This window comes from Squalius cephalus (assembly GCF_949319135.1).
Source record: "Squalius cephalus genome assembly, chromosome: 16".
NCBI classification, from domain to species: Eukaryota; Metazoa; Chordata; class Actinopteri; order Cypriniformes; family Leuciscidae; genus Squalius; species Squalius cephalus.
Window position 1 is genome coordinate 12,215,503 of NC_137137.1, and position 18,612 is coordinate 12,234,114.

At 36.8% G+C, this 18,612-nt stretch overlaps 1 protein-coding gene across 4 annotated transcripts in view; it reads right to left on the reverse strand.

Moving 5' to 3' along the window:
* The window catches only part of nphp4 (nephronophthisis 4), a 160,809-nt gene that overhangs the window by 68,367 nt on the left and 73,830 nt on the right, over nt 1-18,612 (reverse strand). The window lies entirely within an intron of this gene.

The window sequence follows — 18,612 nt, forward strand, 5'->3', positions numbered from 1 at the left end:
TGGTGGTGGTGAGGTTGGAGCGAGACTCTGGACAGGGGTGCAAGGCTGCCGTGAGCTGCAGCCCAGTGTGAAGAACTGTCAGCGGGTGTGCGTTATGCTACATTGGGCCTGCCAGCAGGACTGATGGGAAGGGGGTGAAAAGGCGGAATAGTAATGAAGTATCCATCCTTAAGTCCAGTCGTGTAGCAAAACTTCAGTCAGAACTGTGCAGCAAACACACAAAACCCTGCTTTAAAGCAGCTGAATAAAACATCCAAGCTGAATCTACAGTAGAATTGTTCTGAAGTTCAAACCTTATCAATGCTATACAAAAAGCTGAGGATTCCAGAAAACTATTTCATAATAGATGCATTCTGGTGCAAGTTAGAGTAGCACTATGGGCAAATAAACAAAAGCACAAATAAAACAAAATAAAACAAATTGACAGGGAAAAATGTGACATGCATACATAAAGTTGGCTAATCAGCATCGCCAGGAAGACATTTTAAAGTGAGTGATTAGTCACATGACATTTACAGCTTGTGTGATTGGCTTAGAAAATGTCCTGCTGCAGCTGAGCAACTGCATTGATTCACCAAGTAATAGACACCATGGATCCAACCGAATACCTGAAAGTCTCCAAATGAGCATGTCATGGCATTTAATTTGAATGAAAGACCCCAATGGAACCTTAGAAGATTTCATGTCTGAACATTTTTGCATTTTGCAAGATATGAAGCCCTTGCTACGTCATTTTAAACAATGTAGCAGAGAGCCACTATAACACAGAGCAAAGCTTCAAAGCGAAATCGAATCAAAGCAACCGCAGATGAGATTAACTGTAGCACATAACTAGCAGGAATTCCACATCAAAGTCACGACATTGTGGCTCTGTCTGGAGAACATAGATGTTAAAGTGAATTTAAAGAGCAAACAAGCAAAACTTTGCCACACAAGAATACAATTATAAGAAATAGGAAATTGCCAGAGGCAGAAATCAATCTGCTCTTGTTTATAAGAATCCTGAAGAATTAGAAAGTGAATTAAGACCGAATTCATCATTAAAAACTGATTAAATTCTCACAAAAAAAAAAAACCTGTATAAATCCATAAACCAATCAAGGTGAAAGATCAAACATCTTTTACAGATGGCTGCTGGCGATTTCACAGCCATCAGACAGATGAATATCCATAATTCATAAAACAGGACATCAGAGACGCAATGGAAGATTACAGAAATCCAAAACTAATAATACCATTGAGATCCACAGAGCCCGGAGTGCGGAGAAGAAATCAGAACGATTATTGTCAAGGCAGATTGAATTATAAAAAAGCAAAACAACTACACACACAATTAGGTCTGACAAATCAATCAGTCCTCCTCACTTTTTCATCTACTTTCTCTCTCAGAAATAACACTTAAATCCCGAGTCAATACAAATATACAGTCAGGAAACTCGACGGCAGAGACAGCAGCATACTGGTGAATGAAATGGTGTTCTCAGACATTTGGCTGGAGTATTCCTGAGGGACGGCTCAGCCATGTGGCGGGCGGCAGGGACAAGGCGATGCATTGTTGGCTCACAGCGCCGTCATGGCGAGAAACTGATGCCAGGCCTTCCCTGCACATGCTGTGTCGAGTCTTTAGCTCAGCACACTCTCGGATCACTGACGCAGAACCGTCTAGTGTCTTTGTTTAAAAACTCTCAGAAGAGATGAATGTGTCATATGTTCTTACCAGGGGCCATGTCAGAATCCTTGTTTTAAATAATGAAAAGGAACAGTTTTTGACAGAGTAACACCGAGATTTGATAAGCCAATGTTATACCCTAATAAATGCTGATCAGTTGATTTCTGATTTATACACTGCAGCTAAACGCTGTCCACTTCTTAAGTAGTGACAAATTTTCATTAAACAATAAAGTGCGTGCAGAAATTAAATGAACAGCTTGTTGTTCATGAAGTGACCTTTTTGGAACTCTGACAGCTCATCAGAAGAGTGGTACTGTACATTAAGTCTTGACATGTCTGCTATCAATTGCCAGGGGTATGTCTCTCTTTACATTTCCTTCATAAAAAATAAATAAAAAAAACAGTTTTTGCTGACATTCATGCTTTGTTTACTGAAATCAAAATGAGTTCAATTTCAGGTGTGACTCCTGTATTCATTACACATGAAAGTTCATTTATGGGTGCCACTCCTGAATTTAAATACGGTTGTCCATTCCAAAACTTTGCAAGGTGTATCTGGCATATTTTAAAGCTGTTTTCCGACTAAGTTTGATTGTTTTGTTTAAATTAGAGTCTGCAAATTACACTACCATTCAGAAATTTGGGGTCAGTGAGAAATGAATACCTTTATTCAAAAAGGATGCAATAAATTGATTAAATATAATAGAACAATTTTGATTTTGATTTCTATTTCAAATAATTGCTGTTCTATTAAACATTTTATTTATCATCCTGGGGGAAAAAAGATCATGTTTCCTCAAATATATTAAACTGTTTTCAGCATTGATAATAATAAAAAAATCTTGAGCACCAAAAAAGCATATAATGCTTTCTGAAGGATCATGTGAAACTGAAGGCTGGAGTATGGCTTCTAAAAACTAATCTTTGCCATCACAGGCAAAATAAAAGAGCAAAATATATTAAAATAATAAAAATAGCTATTTTAAATTATAAAAATATTTATATATTTCACAATATTACTGTTTTCCTGTATATTGATTAGTGAGCATTAGTTCTGAGCAATGCCTTCATGCACCTAAAGTTTGAATGATAAATAAAGATTATGTTATACTAATATATGTGATCTCAATTTACGAAAAAAGGCTGAATTCAGACCCTCTATATCCTTGTTGTTTTGGAATACTACCCAATGTGAGATTTTCCTCACCAATAAATGAAGAGTGAAGTATCAAACTCTGCAGCTGAAAGACCTTAAATTAGTCCAGAGAGAGGTACTGTTGTAAAAGAAAAGAGAGGGAGGGAGGGGATGTAAAGAATGAGAAGGAAGGTAATCGACAGAACCAATGTGATTGAGAGAAACTCGGGTGGAACCTACTTCGTAGGAAGACCACCAGAGAAGATAGAGGTAGCTATACAGTATTTAGCTCTGTGGTTCTCAACAGGTGAGTCAAGTTAACTAATTGTTAAAAACAATGTCAATGTTAAAAACAATGTTAAATCTAAATCCAAATAGAAAGTAAATTTAGGGAGCAAATATTTATAGTATATTATATTGATTTCACAAGGGAGGAGAAAACAATTCCCATATCATCCAATCATATATATACACAATACATGCTGGAGTCAGTATGATTGTTTTTTTATTTTGTTTTTAAAGAAATTGACACTTTTAAGGACGCATTAAATATATCAAACATGATATGTGACTTTTACATTGTTACAAAAGTTATATTTCAAATAACTGCTGTTCTTTTAAACTGTCTATACAAAGCTGAATTTAAGATTTGCAATCACAGGAATAAATTACATTTTAAATTAAAATAATATTTCACAATATTACTATTTTTACTGCATGTTTGCTCTCATAAGTGCAATCTTGGTAAGGACACGAGACTTAAAATCTTACCGACCCCAAACGGCAGTATACTGACAATATACAGGATGACATTAATATTTTAATATATTATTATTACTATGATTAATGTTATAAATATTACAATTTCAATATTTGATTTTCATGACATTTTGTTCACCTTTATATAATTTGGATACCATGTTAGGTTGCCAGTTTATATCCAATTGATAAAGTCCTGAAGCAAAACCACTTGAGAACCACTGCTTCAGCTTACCTCGATTTACCTTTTGCCTTAGAGCACTTCCCAAGAGAACCTTGTTCATACTCCCACACACTTAGAAGTAACTGTGATGGGATCAATGCAGGCAGATGCACAGGAGAGGTCTGGAAAGTGAGGCTCAATGTGACAGGGTGAACTCCCAGTAGGCTGGCCAGGAGATTTATGAACTTCTCAGTGGGAAAAATTGACATTCATACTAATTAGTCGACCATTGTTTCTCCTGTTCCCGCTCTCCCATGCAAACCCCTGGAGCGAAGGCATCAGACCCCGGCGTAGACTGACCTCTCTGTACTTCTAAATATAGCTGTACAATGGCGGAAGCACGGGCTCTCTTACTGTGTGATGTTTGATTAACATTTAATTAACATTTGTGTGACATTTACGACAGAAAGGGACAAATACAGATAAAGGAAAAATTTATAAATATGAATTATTGCTCAGCAATCGTCTCAGCAATCGCTCGAGCCTGTAGGAAATCAGGCCTTAATGAGGAACTGAATGAACATGGTACACAGAAAAAAGAAAGGGAGACAGAGAGTTTAAAAAAGCTCATAAAAAAAATAAAGCGCAAGACTTGATCCCAATTAAAACAACATCGGCAACCCTTTAAAAAAGCAGAAATGCTGTTTGTTTGTGTTTTGCCACAGATGTGAAGGAGCATGCTTAAATCTAAGCCATTATGGTTATGCAACTGCTCAACACCATTACATAATTTATACGCCATGTGAGCAGCAAGTTAGCTAGAATTTTTCTCAACACAAAATTTAGGGTTAATAGAGCTTCACCAAGCTCTTTGACTCAAAATTGTAGGCCACACTCACTAACAGGAAAAGTATCTTCTTAGGTGAAACATGGAGGCTGAAATTTAATCAGCAAGGTTCAGCTGCAAAAATAAATCATGCTACTTACCAAAGCATGTAGCAGTGCTGTTGTAAAAGAGCTGAATGTTAGTGGTAAATCAATTGTAGAGGCTCCATCGATTTCTGCTCCAGTAGTTTCAATGCTCTTGGAGTGTAGGTTAAGCTCTTAATCTAGAATTGTGTGATATGGAACATTAACTTACCCACAGCAAGGGTTCAAGGTTTGAATGGTTAGAATGCTCCAGATAGCCCCTGCTGGTAGATGCCATTACTACACCATTTTGAAGGCAAAATGTGTTTCTACATTTAAGGCCATTCAAAAGTAGCTGTCTGGTATTGTTTTAATTTATAATTTAAACAAAATTAAGATTTATAATAAAAGTCATTTACAATAGAAAAATATCTACCAAAAAGCCTTTTTTTTTCCTAAGATTTTCATTTTTGCTATTTTTGCTTCCATTCATACTAGGGCTGTAAGGTTCCTAGATTAAAGTCGAGTACTTGATTTAAAAAAAATCCTGGATTGCAATTTACCCATGTCGAGTAATCAGCAAAATACCGGAAGTGGCGCTCCACAGACGAGAATCCATGAACGCATTATTACACCGTTTTCTAAGGCTATGCGATATATTTAAATCCATTTACAATCATAATATTTAGTGCTATTGTGAAATCACAAAGGCTGCGATTCAGTTAAATAAATATATCCTCTGTTTTCCACAGAGAAGCACGACTTATGTATTTATGCACTTGTGTATTTATGTACATAAGTTATATTTATATTAGTTTATATAATTTATTTTACATGGGTGTATTTTAACAGTGTTGTTCAATAGAACCCATATAATTACTTACTTTGATACTTTACTTGAACCAATAATTAATGCTTGTTATTATATATTTGTATTTTAAGCCATTTTATAGGCTGTTGTTAACTTGGATCTATTTTTTACCACAATTTTTTTTTATCCGATTACTCGATTAATCGATGGAATAATCTGTAGAATATTCGATTACTAAAATAATCGATAGCTACAGCCCTAATTCATACATAACAGTACAGGAAAGGGCCACAAGATGGGGGTTAACCACGGGTCGCCTGAAGAGCAACAGCATTATGTGGTGGATTGCTGCCCACGAGGCTATCGGCTCTGACAACCAAAGACATTTTTAGATGTGGTTAAAGAAATAAAAGTCACCTGACATTGCCTAAAGTTATGTGACTGAATAATTCGCTCAGAGAAGAAAATGTGCTTGGCTCAAAAATAATTGTGTTCATAAGCAAATATGTCAGATTTCAAACTGCATACTTCCAAGAGGTCCTGTGCCAGACAAGCAACTTCCACTGAAATGAATGGGAATGCTAGCGAATAGCTTTCTCCAGGTGTCATAGACCTCCTTGTTTGAAAATGTGTTCAATATGTATCGATATGAATTCTCAGATGCTGTCAAAGAGCTGTTCTTTTGAATTGTTCTTGCGTCCGCCTCCTGCATGTTACAACCCACATGGTCGTTGTGGTCTATTTGATTTTGAAGTGCTTTGTTCAGTTATGTTCTCTTTTTCAGAGCTAATTAAAAAAAAAAAAAATCAGTCTGAACGTCCTCCTCCACGGCGCTCCTCTGTTAATAAAATGGTGTGAAATGGCTGTCAAATCTGAAATGGGTCATTGTCGCTGCAAAACTCTCCAGGTGTGCTCACGGCCCAATTCCAGTTGGTCTTCATGCTGTATAGTGAGAATTCCAGTGAATCTAATCTGACTAAGCACTTCACACTTCCTCCATTGTTCTTTTGGAGAGTCTTTTGCAAATGCCAGTGAGGTTAAAGGGATAGTTCAGCCATTTACTCGACCTTATGTTGTTCCAAACCCACATGCTATTATGTTTTCCAAGGAACACAAAAAGAGAGATTGTTCACAAGCTCTTGTTCATGCAATAACCACATCTGTCAGCTATTAACCTGACAAAAGCAAAACAAAAACAAAATGTAAAAAAGCACCACAAAATTAGTTCAAATGAATGTGTGGTATATTCGTCTTCTGGAGCCACACAATAGCTTTGTGTGAGGAACAGGTTGATGTATTAAAGAGGACCTATTATGCCCTAGATTTTCATGCCTGAATATAAAAAAAACATAATTTTTCACATAGATTACATTATTGCAGCACCTCTCTTTTCAGTCTGTCAGTAACGCTCTGTTTAGTTCCTGTCTTGATGAAGCCCCTCCTTCCGAAAAGCGTAATGTGCTCTGATTGGTCAGCTGGAGCAGTGTGTCAACCGCTTCAACCGCTTACAGCAAGTTTCAACACACTACTAACGCAACTCAACCAGGTCCCTTTATTTTGCATATGCCTTAGGCTGGAATTATTTAAATGAGGAATACTTTGATGTGTACATTCCTAAAAAGAAAACGTAAGACTACAATCGAGGCGTTTAAGGGAGCTCAGAAACAGTACTTACTGATATAGAGAATAACTCCCTTTGGAGTGGACTTTATGCTTTGTAACTTTGCAGACCATTTTCAAGCTCAAACAGCAACATTACACACTAAAGAAAGTTGAAATTGTAAAAAAGCATAATAGGTAATTAAATCATAATTCACCATTAATCTTGTCATCTGTTACAGATCACCAGATAGGATGTGGCATCATTACTCACTCAGGACTGCAGCAGAAACCATTACTGTGTCCGTGAGCGTGGCAAGACTTGTTGCCATTGCATTCGCTACTACAAATCACAATTATGTGACCGGCTCTGCTCACCCTTCCTCCGGGCCTCACAGGAGAAGCCCCTTTTCACACCAGCATCAGTGTCTTCGCATGAAAGCTGCTGTAACACAAATTATCTACTGGCCCCGCGCGGGACAGGAGTGGAGAAGTCTCCGTCTCATTCTCCATTATCCATGAGTCACAGATAGCTGTGGACCGGCAACAAAACCCCACATTGCCCGGAAGCTGGCCTGTCCCCCAGTCCCTCGCAACACGTTATTACATTAGCACGGCTTAACTGACAGAGGCTGATCCATAACGTAAAAAAACAGCATTTCAGTCCGAGAACGGGTCTTGTTCAGGCTGCCTCGTCGGAAAATTGGTGTTGACAGACAAGCATTAGGACCTATCTGTGCAGGGGATCAGTTGTCAGCCTTGTACAGCTACAACTCAAGCGGAGAACGACAGACAGAGCAAAAGAAAAAAATAGAGAGCAGAATTTAAGAATTTATGGTAATGACTGAGACAAAAGCCTGTGCTGAGGCTGTCACAATTACTAAATTATCGCCTGACCATGGTTATTTGAGATAACAGCAATCATTGTGCACATTAAATTCCCATAAATCACATATATATATAAAAATACAATAAACTGTGTATTTAAGCGATCCAAAACCCAGACTTAGATCAAACAATTCTCAGAGCACATCTTTAGTATAAATAAATAAAAATAAATAAAGTAAATAAAATTAACCCTAAATAAACCCTATTTATGTATTAATAATATTTAATAAATATATAAATAAATAAATGTTCATGTTTGACAATACCATAATTATTTATTTATTTATTTATTTGTGTTAATATAATATAATATAATACAATATAATATAATATAATATAATATATGGTTGACTGGGTTCCATAAAATGTATCCTAAAATAAAATATTTCAAAAGGTCGTTTTTACTTTCATACTTGAATTAACAAATGTCAAAACATGATAAATATGTCACAACTAAATAAATAAATAAATAAAATAATTAAATCACAATTATTTAATCATCAGTCAAAAATGTCATGATTGTGACAGCCCAAGCCTGCACTAAATGAAATTACCACCTCTGGTGTCAATCAGCTGATGATCTTGATGAGGTTTCTAGATAGGAATTATATATGTGGGTTAATAAAGGACACAGAAAAATGTGATCAGAGTAATGCAGAATGCAGACGTTTTTGGGTCAGAGTTTTTGGTGATTGAGATTCTCTGTGCTTAAGATTTAGTACTACAAGTCTCTTTGTGCTGAGTCAAACCTGATCATGCCAAGTGAGCAGTTCATATTTCTCTCTCTCTCTCTCTCTCTCTCTCTCTCTCTCTCTCTCTCTCTGTGTGTGTGTGTGTGTGTGTGTGTGTGTGTGTGTGTGTGTGTGTGTGTGTGTGTGTGTGTGTGTGTGTGTGTGTGTGTGTTTGTGTGTGTGTGTGTGTACATGTTTTTCTATCCTGGTGGGGAGTTCAACCTGAATGCACATTGACTCATGGGGACTGGTGTCACTCGTGTCACTGTCACTTGTTTCCAGTATGAGGGAACAAACTTATAAATCATACAGAAAGTTTTCTGTGGTGGGTAGGTTTAGTGTAAGGGGATAGAATATACAGTTTGTACAGTATATAACCATTACGCTAATGGAGATTCCCCACAAAGATAGCGAACCGTGTGTGTGTGTGTGTGTGTGTGTGTGTGTGTGTGTGTGTGTGTGTGTGTGTGTGTGTGTGTGTGTGAGTCAGTCTCTCCCATACACTACACCAAGTCTCTCAGTGGGGAATTCTCTAGGAATGAACTGTGTCCTCTGATTTTCAATAATTTGCGCAATTTTTCTTGCACATGCTACATGTCAACACTGTTTTAGCATTTGATTCACTAAAGGAATTACACAGATAAAACAGCACAAATACACGTAAAAAAAAAAAAAATCTGTTCCGAATGAAATTTGCCCAGTGCAATTCCCCACTTTGCAGGCTGGTTTTGAGTGCTAGTGTGTGAAGGATGCCACACACTGCCATGTATCTTCTGCAAAGATAACAGTGACAATAACTTCATTTAAATGCTCAAGGCGCAGTGCATTTTCAGCACATTCTGTGCCTGTTTATAATGCGCTGTGGGAGGTTCAGGGTTTTGAAATACCCATGCACAACTGTGAATTTTGCCCTCAGTCTCTCAGTTTCCCAGAGCTGCTTGCGTTTATATCCCTCTCACATACACATTCCAACTTTCCTTTCCTACTTGCCAAAGAATCTCTCACATGAAGGAAGGAGTCAAAGAACTTAAGCCTGTCAGACAAAGTTTTGGAGTTCTAGGAAACATCCTTTGAAAGTGTGGTGCTGCAGTCTGTTTTGTGTTCGATTTGCTAATTACTCGCTGACTTTATGTTCCTCCATTCAGCAAATCTATCAGCCCATATTACAAGAGCAATCGGACAGAGATGAGGAGCAGCTCCACACAGTTTGTCCAGCTCTCTCTTTCTCAGCCTGTTTATGAGTTACACAGCTCCACCTACTGGTGAAACAGTAAATGCAGGACATATCATGTCTTGTAATTTCAGGAGTAAGGAAAAAAGTAAACACCACTGAGGCCATCATGATCAATTATAAACTGATTAATAGGGAATCACAAGGCACCCATGCAGAAAAGTAGCACACCTGTAGAAAACAGAGGAAGAAGAGAGAGCACTAGAATTTTTATGGTTGTTTCATGGTTATTGTCTTTAATAAACATTATTTTACATTGAGGACAAATTCAAATGAATTATAAATTATTTAGAAGCTCTAAACTAATTTAACTTGCATGCTTTAAAATGCCTAAATAATATACAGTATATAAATAATTCATATCAACACCTGATATAACCATGTCTAGAGTATGCAAATGTGCTGTTAGTTGGTTACACAAGAAAGCAAGCAGCTTTATTGAAAAGCATACAGAGGAAAGCTCAATTAATTATTGAGAGATCTCCAGATACATCAGTACATCTACCTGATCTGCAAGCTCAGACAGAGCAAGCCACCATCAAATAATACAAGAGATGGCTCAAAATGATCATCATCTTCATCTTTTTCCACCAACTCGGGGTGAAAAAACTGGTCGGCTTCTTAGGAAGCAAAGTAATATGACATCAATCAAAGCAAGGACAATACATTATGCTAGTTTTAGCATTCCTTTTGCTATTAGATTGTTTAATGAAAAATAAGGTGGACATTTATTTTTGTATTGTACTTTTGAGCATATTTCATTTTTATATATACTGTATATGTGAGTGTACTGTATGTATGTGTATATGTATATACAGTATGTATGTGTATGTAGATAGATTGTAGTATGTAGATGCCTAGTTTCATGATAGAACTAGGCATATATATATATATACACAGGCATATATATATAGGCATATATACAGTGGGGAGAACAAGTATTTGATACACTGCCGATTTTGCAGGTTTTCCCACTTACAAAGCATGTAGAAGTCTGTAATTTTTATCATAGGTACTCTTCAACTGTGAGTGACGGAATCTAAAACAAAAATCCAGAAAATCACATTGTATGATTTTTAAGTAATTAATTTGCATTTCATTGCATGACATAAGTATTTGATACATCAGAAAAGCAGAACTTAATTTTTGGTGCAGAAACCTTTGTTTGAAATTACAGAGATCATACATTTCCTGTAGTTCTTGACCAGGTTTGCACACACTGCAGGAGGGATTTTGGCCCACTCCTCCATACAGACCTTCTCCAGATCCTTCAGGTTTCGGGGCTGTCGCTGGGCAATACGGACTTTCAGCTCCCTCCAAAGATTTTCTATTGGGTTCATGTCTGGAGACTGGCTAGGCCACTCCAGGACCTTGAGATGCTTCTTATGGAGCCACTCCTTAGTTGCCCTGGCTGTGTGTTTCGGGTCGTTGTCATGCTGGAAGACCCAGCCACGAGTCGACCCATCTTCAATGCTCTTACTGAGGGAAGGAGGTTGTTGGCCAAGATCTCGCGATACATGGCCCCATCCATCCTCCCCTCAATACGGTGCAGTCGTCCTGTCCCCTTTGCAGAAAAGCATCCACAAAGAATGATGTTTCCACCTTCATTCTTCACGGTTGGGATGGTGTTCTTGGGGTTGTACTCATCCTTCTTCCTCCAAACACGGCGAGTGGAGTTTAGACCAAAACGCTCTATTTTTGTCTCATTAGACCACATGACCTTCTCCCATTCCTCCTCTGGATCATCCAGATGGTCATTGGCAAACTTCAGACGGGCCTGGCTGGACATGTGCTGGCTTGAGCAGGGGGACCTTGCGTGCGCTGCAGGATTTTAATCCATGACGGCGTAGTGTGTTACTAATGGTTTTCTTTGAGACTGTGGTCCCAGCTCTCTTCAGGTCATTGACCAGGTCCTGCCATGTAGTTCTGGGCTGATCCCTCACCTTCCTCATGATCATTGATGCCCCACGAGGTGAGATCTTGCATGGTGCCCCAGACCGAGGGAGATTGACCGTCATCCTTAAACTTCCATTTTCTAATAATTGCGCCAACAGTTGTTGCCTTCTCACCAAGCTGCTTGCCTATTGTCTGGTAGCCCATCCCAGCCTTGTGCAGGTCTATAATTTTATCCCTGATGTCCTTACACAGCTCTCTGATCTTGGCCATTGTGGAGAGGTTGGAGTCTGTTTGATTGAGTGTGTGGACAGGTGTCTTTTATACAGGTAATGAGTTCAAACATGTGCAGTTAATACAGGTAATGAGTGGAGAACAGGAGGGCTTCTTAAAGAACAACTAACATGTCTGTGAGAGCCGGAATTCTTACTGGTTGGTAGGTGATCAAATACTTATGTCATGCAATAAAACGCATATATATATATATATATATATATATATATATATATATATATATATATATATATATATTAGGGCTGCACGATGTGTCGTTTAAACATCGATATCGCGATGTGCGAATCCACGATAGTCACATCGCAGGATGTGCGATGTAGGGTGTCGTAGTTAATCCGTGATTCATTAACCTTACGGGCCAGCTGCTCCCCGGCCTTTTTAACACATATGATTCGCGGATTAATTGCACATCTTAACCATCATAGAGTGAAAGTTTAACATTTGCATGTGTTTTTAAGTCCTGTTAGTTTAACAGGGCGCATTTAAGAACGAGCAGAGCGAGAGAGCCCCGGCCGCGTGCGCGCTCACCTTCACCGTCTTCAAACAACACGAGCGCTGTCTTGCTCTCTCTCTCTCCCTCGCGAGTCGCGCATATTAATCAAAATCAATTGACACGATGGAGTCGAACAAAAAAACTATCCAGTGATGAAATGTTTTCTGTGTTGACAAATATTGTGCGATATCCTAAACTGCCGAGGTAATTACACAACGCGTGCCGTAGACTCGCCTACATGTCAGATTCGCGAACTAATGATTCCTTTGAACCCAAACCGATTCAATTTAATGAATGGTTTTTAAACAACTGACCTGTCCAACACTGAACTCACGAGACGTCTAAATTGGTGTATAAAAAAAAAAAAAAAATCGGTAGCACCTTACAATAATGTTCTATTTATTAAACTATTTAACTACTTTAGTTAACATTTACTATTAGTAAACTGCACTTCTACAACATTGTTAATTTCAACATTTAGGCTATATAGCCTTATTGAAATCAAAAGTTGTACAGTATGTGTTAACAGTAATGCACTGTGAAGTAAAATTACCAAACAATCAGCTGTATTTTTATAAACTAAGATAAACAAAGATGAATAAATACAGTAACAAAAGTATTGCTCATGGTAAGTTCATGTTAGTTATTAGATAGCCTACATTAACTAATGTTAACAATTCAAACCATATCCTAAAGTTACAAACAAATCATTTAATTTAAATAATACTCTTTTTAAATCATTTAAAATGAGAATGTAAGTGTGTTTACCCCATATTTGTTTGTAAGAAAAAAATAGATTAGATTTCATTTCATATCGCAATATATATCGTAGAAAAATAAAATATCGCAATGTCATTTTTTCCTAATATCGTGCAGCCCTAATATATATATACACACACACACTACCGTTCAAAAGTTTGGGGTCAGTAAGATTTTTAATGTTTATAAAAAAAGTGGCTTCTGCTCACCAAGGCTGCATTTATTTGATTAAAAATAAAAACAAAAACAGTAATATTGTGAAATATTATTCCAATTTAAAACAGCTGTTTTCTATGTGAATATACAGTAAAGTGTAATTTATTCCTGTGATCAAAGCTGAATTTCAGCATCATTACTCCAGTCTTCAGTGTCACATGATCCTTCAGAAATCATTCTAATATGATGATTTGATGCTCAAGAAACATTTATGATTATTATCAATGTTGAAAACAGTTATTTACATTTTTATTTCATGATGCTATGATGAATAGAAAGTTCAAAAGAACAGCATTTATCTGAAATCTAAAGCTTTTGTAACATTAAACACTACCATTCAAAAGTTTAGGGTCAGTAAGAATTTTAATTTTATTTTTGGGGGAAAGAAATAAAATAAATCAGTACTTTTATTCATCCAGGATGAGTTAAACTGATCAAAAGTTACAGTAAAGACATTTATAATGTTGGAAAATATTCTATTTTAAATAAATGCTGTTCTTTTGAACTTTCTATTCATCAAAGAATTTTGAATAAAATTTGTACACAACTGTTTTCAACATTGATAATAATAATGAATGTTTCTTGAGCATCAAATCATCATATTAGAATGATTTCTGAAGGATCATGTGACACTGAAGACTGGAGTAATGATGCTGAAAATTCAGCTTTGATCACAGGAATAAATTACAGTTTAAAATATATTAAAATAGAAAACAGTCATTTTAAATTGTCATAATATTGCACAATATTACTGTTTTTTTTTTTTTTTTTTTTTTTTATCAAATAAATGCAGCCTTGGTGAGCAGAAGATACTTCTTTTAAAAACATAAAAAAATCTTACTGACCCCAAACTTTTGAACGGTAGTGCATATATATATACATACATCCATACACACACACACACACCCATATATATAACGCTTTATTATATAATATTATGTTATGTTATGTTATATGTTATGTTATGTAATATGTTATGTTACGTCTAAGCTGACAAATGAAAATGCTATTTTGCATTGCTTATTTTATAGATCTTTTTGATTCATATAATACACTATCAATTTGAGGTTAGGGGAGCGAAGGTCACGGTCAGTTTACAAAAATATGTCTGTAGGTAGCAACTGACCAATCAGAACCAAGTATTCCAGAAAGTTGTGTAATAATTACAAACAATCTAGGACACACCAGCGGCGAGAAAAGCCTGTGTTCTCAACCCATTAGCTGTTAAAATGTAAAGAAAAATCTCTCTCTCTCTAACGCCGCTGCAAGGCAGGTCATTCTGTCTTCAGGAGGTCGAGTCTCGTCCCAGCTTTATTAGTCACTATGATGACTTTCCAGACACCTTCCTTCAACACGCTCTATAAATACACCTATAACGCAATTACTCCATCCCTCTCTGTCTGTCTCCCTCTCTCTCCCTGTCTGTCTCCCCTCTCTCGCTCACACACGTCATTAGGAATTTACACACATACACTCAAATTTCCTTTTTTAACCTCAAACTCAGCACAGTTTGTGACTGCAGTTTGTGTGAGGCGATACTTGTCCAACACTTCTGCCTGTCTCTTCAACCAGAAGCCTTGACAGCTCGAGAAATTCTTGGTTTCCAAAAAAGCTTTGCACTTGCATATAATTGCTTGAAAATTTCATCTTCGTGAAATGAAGAGGAGTTCTCGGTTCCAATTAAGCCAGCATTTTAAAAATGAGCATTTCAGTCCAGATAGCAAACGTTAAGTTAGCATTTAGCAGGCCTAAAGAACTGCGTCTTGTTTTCTGACAGGCTTTAATTGGCGATTCTTTAACCCTCGCAGGTGGAAAATTATATTGCCGATCACGAAGAGCGTCCATCCCATAGAGCACTATGGTGATTCCACCCACACATGTAATTGGCGGAATATCTCTTGTGACTTAACTGTAGAGACAAGTGTTTTTAAAAACCTTCTGTGTTGCCTGGCAGAGAAAAACAAGCACCCTGGAGACGTATTGGGTTTTCAGACAACTGTGTGTGTGTGTGTTCTGAGACTGTTCTAGATAGACTAAAGAGGCACATTTGTGTCATATCATTAGAGGGGGCTAATCCTGAGGGTGTTAAGATTGAACCAGAGCCCTGAGCAAAGAAACAGGAGGATGGGGGTCCGGGCGGATGCATAAAGCCTGATTGGATTGCTTCTGTGCTTGCTGCCTGGAACCTGAGACCCCCCCCCCCTCCTCCCCTCCCCCTCTCCCACTGTTGGTCAAGGATGGCTGTTTAATTTCCTCAGGGAGAGGCAAAGAGAGACATGGCAATACTCGAGAGAGGGAGTGAGATAAGGGAGGGAAAAAGTGAAAGTGAGAGTGTGACCGTGAGAGTTATCTCTTAGATCCATTCTCAATTAGAAAGAGCTGTAAACAGAAAAGGCAAACTTGCCTCTATCCCTACCGACTCAGAGTTACAGTAGTAGGGTCTTGTCACAGAAGTTCACTGGACTCCACTGGACTGGAGGTCTCAAACTTACTGAACTACTCTATATAATGGTTTTGATGCAATAACGCGGTCACTAACTGCAAATTTTGAATTGTTAGCCCATGTTTAAGACTATTATTTGGAAAAGGCACATCTAAAATGCTGAATATGACATTTTCAATATGGTGGCATAGGTATTGCAATTATCCTTTTAAACGGACTGATTGTGTGAGAAGTGTTTAATTGTACGTTTTTCTCCTGTTTATTGGTCAGCAGGGAGGTAAGAATTGGATCTTTTAGTTTATTATTTTGTTATAGGGAAGACGACTAAAAATGAGTTAGACAACTTCTTCTGTTTGTTGTTTTGGCCGACTACACCTACTGGATCTGAGCTACTTCTTTCCTTTCACAAAAAGGAAAAACTAACCCTTATATAAAATAAATATCACCCATTTGCAACTTCGTTGCATTGTTGTGTGTTTGTGGGAACAGGAGACGGAATTCGGGGCGACTCATTAACAAGTGTCTACGTTACGTTCAGTTGCTTTGTGTGTGTACTACGTAACACGCTTGAACCGACAAATTCACGCAAAAATTATGTCAACATGCCCATCTTGGTGAGTATCCTAGCAAACATACTAGGTTATGTCTTACAGGAAAGTAAAAGTGTATCAGTATTTTGGATACGTGCAATATGTCTTATATTATAAGACATATTGCTTATATGCCTAATATTCCTGCTGTCTGTGTTTTTAATGTTAATCAAACAAGAAAAGATAGAGAAATCACTCACTGCTCTTGACTGAATAGATCTTTTAACTTTAATAATGATTAATCTTTATTTAATTTATACAGTGAAAATTATATGCAATCTTATTTTACATTTGATTACTTTATTAAATGTCTGTGACGGAATACTACTGTTAGACACCTAAATAACCTGAAAAGCACAGTTTTATATTCATATCTTCGTATTTATTTGTGCTGTTGCTTTAAGTTTGATCATTTGTTCTTATTTTCTTTATTTTTATTTGACAGTAGTCCGACTCTTTTTTTCCCTGAACATAGCACATACCAAACCATACCAAAACCGTGACCCTAAAGCCGTGACAAAAACTGAACTGTGAGCAATTTGAACCATTACACCCCTAACATATACACATGTATAAATACACTACCATTTAAAAGTTTGGGGACAGTTTTTTATTTTTAAAATGTTTTATATTTTTATTCAGCAAGGATACATTCAATTATCAAAAATATTTATAAAATTACAAAAGAAGTTTTCAATTTATCCAAAAATCCTGAAAAAACTGTATAATGGTTTCCACAAAAATGTTAAACAGCACAACTGTTTCAACACTGATAATAAGAAATGATTATTGAGCACCGGATCAGTATATTAAGGATTTCTTAAGGATCATGTGACAGTGAAGACTGGAGTAATGGCTGCTGAAAATTCAGCTTTGCCATCATAGGAATAAACTACATTTTAAAAAAATATATGAAAATAAAAAAACAGTTGTTTTAAATTGTAATAATATTTCACAGTATAACTGTTTTTACAGTCTTTTTGATCAAATAAATGCAGCCTTGTTAAGCATAAGTGCCCAAATTGTATGTATATATGTTTGTATGTATATATGTGTGTATGAATATATATATATATATATATATATATATATATATATATATACATACAATTTGTGCTGTTGCTTGAAGTTTGATCAATTGTTCTTATTTTCTTTACTTTTATTTGACAGTAGTCTGACTCCTTTCCCCCCATATAAATATGTGTGTGTGTGTGTGTGTGTGTGTGTGTGTGTGTGTGTGTGTGTGTGTGTGTGTGTGTGTGTGTGTGTGTGTGTGCATATATCAAAAGAACAGCATATATATATACATACATCCATACACACACACACACACCCATATATATAACGCTTTATTATATAATATTATGTTATGTTATGTTATGTTATATGTTATGTTACGTCTAAGCTGACAAATGAAAATGCTATTTTGCATTGCTTATTTTATAGATCTTTTTGATTCATATAATACACTATCAATTTGAGGTTAGGGGAGCGAAGGTCACGGTCAGTTTACAAAAATATGTCTGTAGGTAGCAACTGACCAATCAGAACCAAGTATTCCAGAAAGTTGTGTAATAACTACAAACAATCTAGGACACACCAGCGGCGAGAAAAGCCTGTGTTCTCAACCCATTAGCTGTTATACATACACACACACACACACACACACGTTATATGTAGTATGTGTTTGTGTCACCAAAAATGGCTACATCTACTCAGCAAAATCACAATCCCCTTTCCTCTCAAGTACACAACCAGAGGAGCAACACAAACCGACCAATCACAACAAACTTCCTGACCTCACAACAACTTTCATCGTATAAACTGCCTGAAAAGATGCATTTCCATTTAATATTATAATGAACGTGCATGAACATAGAAATGATGATGATTATGTTCATAATGTGTAATACACAGGCATCTCAGGACTCATTAGTGCTGAGGCAGGTAAGGAAATAAAAATTACATTTTGGTGTGCTTGACTGATGCAATACCATCCCAAATATCCTGGTCGAAATTTTCAGATA